This window comes from Rhinolophus ferrumequinum, chromosome 22 (assembly GCF_004115265.2).
Source record: "Rhinolophus ferrumequinum isolate MPI-CBG mRhiFer1 chromosome 22, mRhiFer1_v1.p, whole genome shotgun sequence".
NCBI classification, from domain to species: domain Eukaryota; kingdom Metazoa; phylum Chordata; class Mammalia; order Chiroptera; family Rhinolophidae; genus Rhinolophus; species Rhinolophus ferrumequinum.
The window spans coordinates 4,125,883-4,138,791 of NC_046305.1; positions in this window are offsets into that span (position 1 = coordinate 4,125,883).

Consider the following 12,909-nt stretch of genomic DNA (forward strand, 5'->3'; position numbering starts at 1 on the left):
TTTCCATTTGGAAAAGGAAGGGGCAACTCCCACTCTTTATCAGGGTGAACATATTTTCCAGAGGTCTCCAGTAGACTTTCTCTTCGGTCCTGTCAGCTATGTGAGGTTGCCTGCACCGCCCCAAACCAATTGCTGACGGAGGAGCACGGGACGGCGTGATAGCTCTGACCCACCACCCACGCCCCCCCCACCCCCCCCGCTGGAGCTGCGGGAAGAGCCTGCCGTCACTGAGCACATCTCGCTCCGAACCTGAACCGCGTGGGGGCTCTTGCAGCAGGAAGGAGGAGCAGGGCTGTTTGCACGCAAGTCACGGGGTCTGCCAAAGGGGCCGCGCTGTGGCAGGCGGAGGAACGGTGTTAGAGGCAGAGGGAAAAGCACGCACCACGGTAAGGACACGTGAAAAAACGCATTGTGTGCAGGGAGTGTTGAGCTAGTCACCATGGCCTTTTTCGAAGGCATCGAAAAAGAAAAAAAAATCCCGGAAGAAGGCAATTGGAGCAGTTTAGTCAAAGACACGGCAGAGAACTTCTTACTTGGACGTGGCAGCAATCTATCTCCTTATTGATTGTCATGCAGCCCCGTGTTTTGTCCCTGTGTGGTAAGGATCTGCATTCAATGGCACTCTGTGCTCAGGACAGCACAGAGGTGGAGCGCTCTGGGTGACGAGCACCGCTCACCAAAATGTACGTGTTCAGCTCGCAGGTCCTGCTGGGCCCACGACTTGCCAGATGAGGGTCCCCCCACCAGCCCCAGGCAAACTCCCGCCCCTCCAGCCTTCCCCATTCGAATGGAATCTTTCCTCAGTCTTGGGCTGATAGATGCCAGGAAACCAACCTTATGAAAACACTCCTCCCCCTCGATAATGATGTTTAATGATTAGCCACTGTTGCATTTAAATTACTTCAAATAAACACTCAAAAGCATGTCTTAGCTCAAAGGTGTTGTTTATTGTCCTGTTTTTATGACAGTGAAAAATTGTATTATGTCTGTACAGAAAATGGTGAGCTGAATTATGTGCAACTAGGGAATGACAAGATAAGCTTAGTCTTAACTAGAAGTATTTAGCTGTTAGATTTTAACTATTTAAAAGCATGGAAAGGTGTCTGTGGTGTAAGGTTAATTAAATAAAACACGATCATGAGAAAAAGTAAGATGCCGGGCCTTCTCCACTTCCTGCCACACACGTAGAGGAGAGAGCTAGGAAGGCAATCGCGCCCCTGCTATTATGTGGGGCTGTTGTGACAAACAGCCCCAGGCTGGGTGGCCGACAAACAGCAGGAAGTGATTCTCACGGTTCTGGAGACTGAAGTCCGCGGTGAGAGGCGCTCTGTGGTCGGCTTGTGGTCAGAGCCCTCGTCTGGGTTGTAGACGACCAACTTTTGCTGTGTCCTCATGCAGCAGAGGCCAGGGGCGCCCTGGGGACCCTTTTATAAGGGCACGAATCCCATGCATGAGGGCTCCATCCTCGTGATCTAATCACCCCCCAAAACCTCACCTTTTAGCGCCACCACCTTGGGGGTTAGGTTTCAATATTTCTGGAAGACACAAACATTCAGTCCATAAACGCTCTGTTCAAATTCCAGAATGAGATTCACAAGATTAACTCCTTACGGTGGGAGAAGAAGGAGAAAGAAAAGACAGGAAAGGGATATGAGAGAAGAACCTGACGGGACCTGCAACAGGCAGGTAAGTCACTTCTTCAACTCCTATTTTGTCTTAAATATCTCATAACACGTAATAATATTAAAACCTCCAAACTACTTTTGAGAATTCACCTTTGCTGCTCTATAAACAAGAGGTAGAATCCATACCCAGAATCCTATGAAGCTGGAAAATTCTAGGGCCAACACAAAATACGCAGAGCATGCTCACTGCAGAAAGCACATTGAGTGACTGTTTGAGTCTCTATCGCAACGTCAGTGACTTAGGCTCCATGCTCTTGACGAAGAGAAAGCCAGCTCCATGGCCATCGTATGTCATTGAACCTAGAATACCTTAGACTCTAAGATGTTCACATGTGAAAACCCGTGCATCTTACAGTCGATGAAATGTGGGACGACAGACATCAGTTTTCACTGAGTCTCTTCTGTTTCGGGCACTTTATAGACATTCTTTCTAACACCACATTTCTATGTGGTGTCTTCTGTGACGTTCATTTTACTCACTAGGAAATTAAAGCCCAGAGAAGTTAAGGAATTTTCGTGCCAAGCCGTATAGTGAGGGAGTGCTGGGGCTGGGATTCCAACTGATGTCATCTGACATTGTTTCGTTATGCCACACTGCTTTCAACAACCTCGCAAATACCTTCCTTCAGGGGGAGAAGCAAACTCAGGGGTTGTGTGCAGAGGGCAAGCTGCCCTGACCGATACCCAGCTGTACAGCCTGGGCCGCCAAATGGCGTAGGGTCACGTCTCACAGCCGCTCAGACGTCGGGGATGTAGGTAATCAGAATCAACAGGACGCACAGCCAGACCTGATGACCTTCCCACGGAAACACACAGCACCGCTTCTGAAGTAGTCTTAACAACAAAGCACATCCGAATTTGAGCAACCTTATAGATGTCAGCACGAATCTTAGGAAACAGAGGAGACGGAGCAACACATGAACCACCACCACAGGAATGAGCACGGAAAAACCCAGACCACGGGAAAATCCTTAGGGACAAACAACCTGGCTTCTTCACAAATTGCAAGGAGGGAAAAAAAAAAAGTAGAGAAGTAAGAGACATGTCAATCAATCACAGCGCACGGACTCTGAGCTCTGTTCAAAACAAACTGTAAAAAAAAATGTTATAACAATAGGGAGCAATGAGAACACTAATGGAGTACTTGATGATATTAAAGAATTGCTGTTAATTTTTTTTAGGTATGATAATGATATTACAGCTCTATTTTTTAAAGAGTATATATTTAGAGGTATTTTGTAAAGTATTTATATAAAATGATATAATTCGTCTCAAAATAATCTCAGTCGTAGGGGTGAGGCAGGAAGTAGATGCGATACAAAATGAAAAGGTGGGCTATGAATCGATTGCCACCTGAGGCCATTACCCTGTTCTCTTTACTTTTGTGTACTGTGACTTCAAACCGTGTTTTCCTTCAAGGGGCCTATTTAAAATCAGTCACTTGGATTGCTCTAGCAACCCCTGTACTTTCAATATCCACACTCTCTTCCCTCCTTACTAGGGACCCCTGACTAGTGTTCCCCATCCAGTCTCTGTCACCTTAGAGCTCCTCCAGCTGTCTGGTCACCGTCAGCACTAAAAAGCTGCAGCCTTTGAAGGGAGGCGTTCCCGGAGGGGGTAAAGGAAAAGCCCCTCCCGAGTCTCCCCTCTGCTCTCACACTCCCAGGACAGGGAAAGGCAGGGGCTGCAGGCAGCGGAGGCCTCGTGGGGCGGACAACCTGTCCAGCCGCACAGGTTTCCTGCACGTCCGGCCCGGGCCCTTAGCGCGTTAGCAGGTGTGTTTTGGAATTGCCGCAGAGGCGCTGCAGTTCTGCGTTCGACCACAAGATGGAGCCTGCGCCCTTCAGACTGGAAATCCTGGAGGGGACCGGTGGCGGGTCCTGGCGCCCTGCGCTGTCCTCGGGAGTCCTGGGCAGAGCCTGGCTGACGCTGCCCTCTCCAAGCGGCTCAAGTTGGTCGTTTTTGCTCAGTTTAAGTCTCACCCACAAGGTTCAGCCTGTCAGCTCTGTGTGATTTCTGCTGGTTTCCGTTTTCTGGGATATTTTCCCATTCTTTTTCAGACCAATTCCCCCTTGGTTTTTTTTTTAATCTTATTTACTTTGATTCCGTATTTAAAGGCACATTTGGTAGGAAACGGTCTGTCCGCAAAAAAGCCATTTGGAGATGAACTGAGTCTGACCTCCTGTCTGTCCTCTGCTCTAGTGAGCAGACGCCTGGTTTTCAGACTGTACAGTGAGACATCACGGAGCCTTCACGGACACACACACCGACACGCAGAGTCACACATGCACACGGCCACTCACACGTGTGCACACGTCCATATGTGTGTACACGGACGCATATTCATACCCTCGTCGTTACACGTGCATATACAATTATACATACACTCTCACAAACATGCATGCACACACATGCCCTGAGACGAGCACACACTCACCTACACACGCTCTCACGCTTTCACATGTGCACTGTCACACGCACATATGTATACACACCGTTACAGTACGTACTTCCATCCATATCCAGGTAAGACGTAGGAGGTGTCAGACGTTTTTCTGCACCTCACACAGCGCCGGGCGTCAAGTACAAGGAAAGGCGAAAACAAAGAAACAAACTATAACTCGTGAAACAGAAACAAGAATATTTTAACTGATCAACTCTTTCTCTCCGGGTAATTTTTGAAAGAACAAACTCTGGTCCATATGTCGCTCACCCAAACTTTGTTAGAAATGTCAAAAACTGGACTCTGTGGCACAACATACATCCACAACACGTATCAAAAGTCACAATGAAAGGCACGCAAGATTGGTCGTTGCTGTCAGTGAGCTGTCCCGACAAGGGACGGCATGATTTCGAGATTAGCATCATCACGCCCATTTGCCAAAGGCCACCAAGGCCAGCGTTGACCTGGAGAAAATAAATGGCACTTGTCACTAAAGGGAAGTTGTGTGGCAGGACCATGTCTGGAACATGCCGGTGTGTCTCCCCCGTGCTAGCAGCGTGCCTGGGGGTGTAAATGCAAGAACATGGTGTGCGTGTGTGTGTGTGTGTGTGTGGGTACGTGTGTGTATTTGACAAGTATTAGCTGAATAGAAGAAGGTGGCTCAAAGTCACATAATATAGACGGCACTTGAGACCGACTCTGCCGTGTCTTTAAATTGCACAATCTTTTCAGTGTGACGATTGCCGCGTGAGGCAGACACGCCTCTCAGCACGATCCAGAGGTTCAGGTCGGCTAGCCTGGAATGCGGTCCAGGGCTATTCTCTGACGTGTGCCTGGGTGTGATGAACTCTGGGTCTTGGGCACACCTGGTGCACGCAACTGACAGAGGGCAGCGGCTATTCCATGTGCACGGTTCTGTTTCCTTCATTTAGATACGTTTTTCTCCCCACATATTTTAAGCTACAAATTCCAGGTTTTGACATTTTAAAGAATCATTCACTAAACGTTTCAAGCATTTTTTTTTTTTTAACTGTTTTTGTCTATTTTTCTTAGGTTTTTCTCTAGGAACACAGAGGTACTTTGGGGTTTCCAAGATGTAAACATTTGGTTAGAGATTTCCTGTAAAACTATTGTCTTTTCTAAATATGTTTAATTCTTTCAGAGGCACAGATAATTCAGTGTCTTTATCAGACAACAAACGATGGAATAAAATCGGCTGTTATTTCAATGACTGTTGAGAGAGGTTGGAAGTCCCCTCACTTGTTTGTTTACAGATCCTTTCATCCACTCAACCATTTGAAAAATTGAGAAGAATTTTGTCGGAACCTCCCACCTGCTCTTCGCTGCCCCTGCCAGCTCTTCTCCTGTAACAGAAAGAACCTGGCCCTCTGCACAATACCTGTGACTGACCTTCAAGCTCCTCGTCTTAGGCTCTCTTCTAAAAAGGAAGTCTGCAGACAGAGGTTTCAGAGCAGTCTTGAAGGGGAGCCGACACTCACCACATGGACCAAGGGCGGAGAGCTTCCCCGGCAGCGCACCCACCTGCAAAGCTGCGGGGCTGTGTCTGGGGAGACACAGGCAGTCATTGAGGCCCGATACCAGGAAGTCTCCTTGCCACACACACTTAGGAATAAAGACTTTGGGCTTTATTCAATAGGCATAAAAGGCTCATCAGTCTTAAAACGAAAACAAGTGAATCTTTCACGATTTATAACCAAATGGATGCCCGTAACATGTTCCCAGGCTGTGTTTCATGTCACCTGAAGCACCCTGCCTGGTATAAGTTTATCATATCAGTGACTACCGCAAGCTTTATCTCAAAGACGGGGGAGGGGGACTGCGCAAGAGTAAGTGACACAGTCACCAAGCTGGCTGCTCTGGCTGTTATTTTAGGCTATAGTAGGAAGGGAGCAAACTTGACCCAAAATTGCCACCAAAGCAACCACACACCACACAGGATGTGCTTGGTGGCTGGAACTGGAGGGGCGTTCCTCCGGTCTTCCCTCACCCTCGGCCCTGCCCTGCTGTGTGGCACCACAGGCTCTGCCAGGACGCAGTGCAATTGCCTGGCATGTGCCCAGCCCCCCAGCAGACCTGGTCTCCTGGAAGCTAGGCTGGTGCCTTAGTCAGGAATCATTCTGCAAACATTTGTAGGTGCACCAGACCCTGTGCTGCGAGGAGGAGTAGCCCTGCCAGGTCCTGTGCTGCGGGCAGAGACAGTCACCGCTCAGCGTCTTGAGTGCGGTGACTGGAAAACACGGGGTGCAGGGGGCTCCCCCGAAGGCCTCCCGCAGGGGACATGAGGGGCCAGAGCGTTTCCTGGAGGCACAGAAGTCTAAGGCTGTGTGGGGTTGTGTCCTTGGCATTTCGGCCACGCCCCAAATGTTGGGCAAAGGAAGGGCAGGATGGAGGGGACAGCAGGCAGATCGTAGACCGAGGGCCTCCCGGTCCCGCGCGGATTCCTGCGCATCCCGCCGGCTCCTCCCACCGCCCGCCCTGGAGAGGAGGCGGCCCTCTGGTTGGCTCCCGTCCAGTCCCATCTCCGACCCGCGCTCAGGGTAATTACTTAAGGCTTTTAAAGTTTCCTCCTCTTTTCCACCCTTCCTTTTAACCCCAACAGCTTCAGTGACAACTTGCCAGAAGCAGGCCTGCCAGGCCAGCTGAGAGAGGGGGCGGCTGGTGGCGGGGCTCCCCCCGCAGCTGTCCCCGCAGGTGCCGGCCCTGCCTCCACGTGCGCCCGCGCGCAAAGCGCTGTCACGACGACTCGGTGGCCGAGGTGATTAATTAGCGGTGTGGCCGTGCAGGGACGCGTGCTGGCTTCCGCATCTGCCCTGTGACAGCGGGGGTCAGTATGCGGTGTCACTCCTCTTCCTCTCACTCCCTCCGAAGCCTAATTGGCTGTGACATGCGGGCCAGCTGTTCCGAGAGGTGGAGCGCGGCGGGCGCTTCAGGCGGGGGCTGCGGGCAGGTGGACGCAGCGGAGAAGGTGCGGCCGACGCGTCTTTGTTCCAAGTCCCGGCAGCAGCTTTCGCCTCCTTTCCTCGTGGCACAGCCAGGAGGCTGGGGACAGAGAAGGGAGGAGGTTTCGGGGTTCCAAAGTGGGGCATCAGGAAGCACACTTGTCCCCCAACACCTGGAATTGCCCCCTCTAGGGAAATCACAGCGCCCTCTTACTGCTCTTATTGCGAAGTAAATGCCGTCAGACGTATTCCTGCTGAGGAAGAGAGAATTGTTGAGCTGGAGTGGGAGGAGGGGACGAAGAAAGAACAGGAGGTTTTCGGGGCTCCCAGCATTGGGAGGGGGAGCTGCCCGGGTTGGGGGAGGGTGTCTGTACCTCCAGGAATTGGCACAGGAGGGAGACGGAGAAGCTAGGAGAAGAGGACAGGCCTGGTATTGGGGAAAGTGCAAAGGACGATCCCCAGTTAGTGCGACCAATACATTCAAGAAGGAACACACTTTTTGACAAGCCTCACAGGTGGCTCCAGAATGAACACCTTCGTACCCCGCAGTAGACGAGTCCTGGGAAGCATTCTGATAGTCACCCTCTAGTGAAGTGACCAGTGCACCCCCCGGGGTTGAGGGTCACAGGGGAAGAGCCCTAATGTTTGTGGGGCCCTCACGGTGCCAGGGAAGGTGCTCCGTACTTCTAAGGCCCTCGGGTAGGGTGGGATGGGGTGGGGGGCTTCTTGGCCTCTCCAGGTCCCGCCACTTACTCAGAGTTGAGCTAAGCGGGGACTTTGAGTGACGGGTTCGTTCGTGTCATTCACTCCACAGCCTGGAGGGAGCCCAACCCTGTGCCAGGCACTGTGATGGGCGCCGAGATACAGAAGAGCAGGGGTGCCCACTGCCAAGCTGGGAGGTAAACAGGGGCTCACGGGGACAAGCCAGTGGGGAGGCAGTGCGAGCAGGCTGGAGCCAGAGGCAGGGTCAGCAGCCAGAGCCCAGGGGGCCTCCTGCAGAAGGGCCCGGAGCCGAGTGTGGGAGGAGAGGCCCCGGTCAGGAACCACGGGCAGGGTCCAGCAAGGGGAGACCTCTGCTCCACTCTTCTGTGTCTGGAGACGCCCCAGGAGGATGGGGCATGTCCCCCTCTAAGTCCATGGGCCCAAGCAGTCCCATTAGGGAGTGGAGGGCCGCTGGGCTCAGCAGTGGGTGCACACAGGGGTGGAGAGGGCCTGGAGTGGGGAGGCGGGAGCAGCAGGCACACAGGTGGCCCCACATGCTGTCAGCACTTTGAGCAAACGTAACTGTCCCTGCCCTTCTTCTCATTAGCCCCCCCGGCCTCCCCCAGGGTCACCCCCTCAGGCAGTGAGGGGGTGCTCCTGCAGATCACCCTGCTTGTTGCCTGTCCCCTCGTTCTAGGTCCTCCAGCCCTTGAAGCAGGGACATCCAAGCCAGGCTGGGAAGAGTGAAATCAGCTCCATTCTTGGCTCCCTGTGCCCAAATGTCCCGACGTCCCCAGGCCCTCGGGAGCCTGAGCAGTGCCTGCCCTTCTCCTTGCTGGGCTAATGCTCACATCCGCCTGTTTGGACCGCACAGGATGACGACACACCTGGACAGGGAACAAGTGTGATTCTTCAGCATCTAACAGAGGGGCGAACTCACAGTGAGGCGAGGACAGCAGCCCTGCAAAGGTGCAAGAGACGGCCTGACACCAGGTGAGGACAGCGAGTGACACACGGCGTGAATGCAAAGAAATGCAGGAGCCAGGGCTTCGCAGGCACGCGTGGAGCCTACTGTGTGCTGTGACTAGGGCTACAAAGACCAACCCAGAAGGTGTCCCCTGCCTTAGAGGTCACGGGCCAGCAGGGAGGGGCAGACGGAGGCCTGGGACATTCCAGGCAGAGCACACAGTGAGAGCAGAGGCAGCAGGTAACAGACAGACGGGCAGGACAGAGACGGACAGGAGTAGAGCAGGATGGGATGGGGCCGTGACAGGGAGGGCATCGTAGATTTCGGGGCCGAAGGAGCAGGACAGCCTGGGCACGGTGCCCGGGCCGGGGGGCTTGTCATTCTCTGCAGCCTCTCCTCTTGCTTCGCCCTTCCTTGCCTACGTAATGAGGCAGCACACTGCTACCTGGGGCTTCTAGAGCTGGAACGGGCGTCACTGCTACTGCCCGTCCCCTTTCTGCCTCCATCTCTGTCACGGTGGCTTTCCTTCTGTTCCTCCACCGCAGCCCACAGAGTCCTCTAACAGGCTTTCATTTCGCTGCACACGGGCACTCTTTCTTTTAAAGTGTGTGGTCAACCCGTTTGTCTCAGGGACTTTGCATGCGGACAGAACCAGGAAGCTTTTGAAAAGTCAGCTGGGGGAGGGGAATAGTCACTGTCTGTTTTTAACTCTGTGTTATCGAGAAATGGACTTGACTGATTTCCAGCCACTGCGGCTACTCTTGACAGCGCCTCCCCGAGCTGACTAAATTCTGGATGTAATGAGCGAGGCAGTAGTTTAGGCCTCTGAGGGGCATAGCTTTCTCCAATCCCGGGGCAGGTCCTCACATCTCCTTCCTCTGTGTGCCACGCGCAGAGCCCACACTCAGGAAGTGTGCTGGTGAAATAGCCCAGCTCTGTCTGAACCCTCAAGGTCACCCGTGGCAGTGTGGGGACAGCCAGTCAAAGCTGAATCAGGTGCACGTCGGTGGAAGAAAAGGTGATACCTGAGGCTCGGGCCGAGTTGGCATGTTCCACCACCTGTCTGCTGCCCCACCTGGCATGCAGGTGGCTCAGCCGCTGGAGGCAGCAGCTTGTCTTGGACGCACTTTTTGTTCACGTCAGCCCTGCTCGTCTCCCTGAATTTGGCATCTGCTTAGCTCTCCCGGCCTCTCCGGCAGCTTGTGCCAGAATCTGTTCAGTTGAAAATCTAGACTCTTGGGACACCTAATTTTAAACATAAATAATAAAATAAATGGCTGGGAGGGTTTTGGTCTTGTAGTCATGTACGTTTGGGAAATGTGACTTCTGCATCCCCCTCGTGGAATTCGTTAGGCACCGTAGCCCAGTCAAGGCTCTGAGAAGTCCTGCAGCTCGGAAAAGTCGGCCCAAGTTTATTTCACCACAGACGCCCCCTTTTCATGTAACTAACACCTGTTCGCGGCGCATGGCACTTGGGTTTTGCAGAATGCACTTGGGTAAGTGTTGCCAGCCTCCTGGACCATCCGTGATAGAGGTACATACACCCTTTCTCCAGACTGCTCTTGAAGATGCCAGCCCTTCTTGAGCCAAAGTCCTAATTCTTTCACGGCAACCTGTGGGTAGGTAGCTGCCTGTGGAACCACATTTCATGTGTGGTCCACTTTATAGCCAACCAGCAGAGAGCTCAGTAATTGTGGCTTCTATGGAGGCACTAGGCAGCCTTTCAAAGACCAAAAGCTTGTCTCTTTCATGACAGAGAGCGAGAGGTTGAAGCAGACCGCCTCAAATAAATTAAGCCTTAGCTCACACTGTTTAGGAAAACACCACACCATCCGCACACAGAAAAAAGGCAAACAGAGAAGGATGGGACAGCCGCCTTCCTTTTAATGTAAATCTCTCCAGTGCATAACTTTTTAATGAAGGAGAGGCCGTAGGAAATCGTTCTTCAGTAAACAGTGTGTGTCGGCTCTTTTCCACAGCTCCTCTGGAAACAAAGTAAGGGGCAAGAGCCACCTGAACCAAGAGACGTCTTTAATGTATTCTTGCACGGAATAAGGGCTTATTGGGTACATGCCGTGTGCAAGAGTCTCTGGCACCAAGAAGAAAAAGAGAGTTTAGGTGACTCAGCCAGTCTGGCCCTGAAGGAATGAGCAGCTTTGTAGGAGACTTACCAGCTACTCTGAATTCATAACCATGGAGTCCCTGGGCCGTAGAGGCGTACAATCCACACCTGTCATGTTGACACTCGAGGAAACGGAGGCTCAAGGAGATTGAGAGACTCCGTTAAAGCCACACAGCTTTTTGTAAGCAAGCCAGAGCTCAGGCGTTGTCCTCCCGACCCCATCAGGGTTCCTCCTGTTAGTCCACCAAGAGTGTGACCGAGCCCCAAAGAGTTGCCCCGAACGTGCTCTGGGGCTCAGAGGGCCGGCCCCTGGAAAAGGAGCCATGTAGACTGGATCTTCAAAAATGTGTAGGACGCTGATCGGTTGGGGTGGCACTGAGGACAGAAGGGCATTCCAGGAGGACACCACGGCAAACAAAGCTTTAGGAATGAAAAAGGACAGCGCGGGTTTGCATAACAGGCAAATAGTCCAGTTCTTGGTCTGATTCCTGGCAGAGGGGGAGAACTTGATAATGCAATTGACCTGAAGAGTCACGGTCCGCCTGGCGTGGTCCGGCCAGGAGGCCAGGCCGTCATCCACACCTGAGCAAGCCAGGCTCAGAAGGGTGAGGGCAGGGCGCAGGGCACAGACATGCTGGCGGTTTAGGAAATATCAGAGAGACGACAGTGCTGGAGTCGCCGGAGGAGGCATGTCCAGACAGCGAAGGAGATTAATTAGGGGGCGGGGTCATAAGGTTTCTTTTCCGTCACAACTTTTAGTAGCAAGTCAAGTGTCATCGGTTCGTTTCTCCAAGTGGTTGTAGCCTTGTGCTCGGTGAGACCTGAACTTGAGGGAGAACAGCTATGAAGCCTAAAAGTCCTTCTAACCCTTGGGGTGATGTGACCTTTGGGGAGAGATTGACCGACCACCCACAGGCCTGGGTTTGCCGGGTGTGCCAGGGACCAAGGAGTGATGACCTTCCTGGGCCATGGGGGCAACATCGTGATGATTTCAGACTCTGTCTCTTTAACTCAAACAGGTGTCCATATAGATACATTTTTTTGTTTGTTTGTTTTAACTGCTGGGAAATGCTTCATTGTGGAATACCGTGGTGCTCTAACCATGCCTGATCGGAATCTCCATTTTCTAAAACTTTTATTGGCAGCTTTTACGTCATTTGGCCTAGAGGCAGGGAGATTTACGAATGGATGTTTCCAATATTTTGCCCCGCTGATCATTTGAATCACCCCATATTTGAATATAAACAAATACCCCACGTGGGATGTCCTGCTATTTTCAAATACTCGGACACTCATCACTGTAGAGGCAAGATGCTGATGGATTTTTACGTGGCAAATGGTGCAGATATTGGTGTCATGGCGACACAGGTTCAGAACTGGGTCACAGTTTAATTCTTGATCTGAAAGTCTGACCTGGGTGATCCCCCAAATGCGTTCTGTGGCTCCTGCCTTTCCTGCACAATCCTCTTCCATACACGCTCCCCAAAACAGGTCTCCATGCGAATACCAGTGAGGCTGCAAAAATGCCCCCGTTCCCGTGACCTCGGGGTTCGCTGCCAAATCTGAGACGGGAAAGAGAGCTCAAGGGCCAGCCTTGGGTCCAGGACAGAAAATCAATAAGCTCATCCTCACAAAGAAAGAATAAATGAAAGGATGGAGAAAACAAAGCAGGAGGAAACGGGAAACCAGAGAGCAGGGGAAAAGAAGGAGAATGGTTCACAATCAACCCGCGCTGCAAAAGAACAGAGAGACGGGGAGACGCCCTGGCTGTGGGCGTGAATAAAGAAATCACGTGTGTGTATCACAGTAGTAATTAAAACCTCTCAGTCAGATGCTAGAGAGAGATTAGTTGTCACATTGTGTTAAAGGAATCCTTGCCTTATTCCCTAGAAGGGGACAGACTGCCTGCCGGCCTGTCATCTGTTCGGTGCTAGCAGAAGCCTCAGCCAGAATCTCACTGGCAGATTCTGCGCACTCAAGCCCTTTGCTCCTGGGGAGCATTGTGCCTGCGAAACAAGAGAGAAAACGGA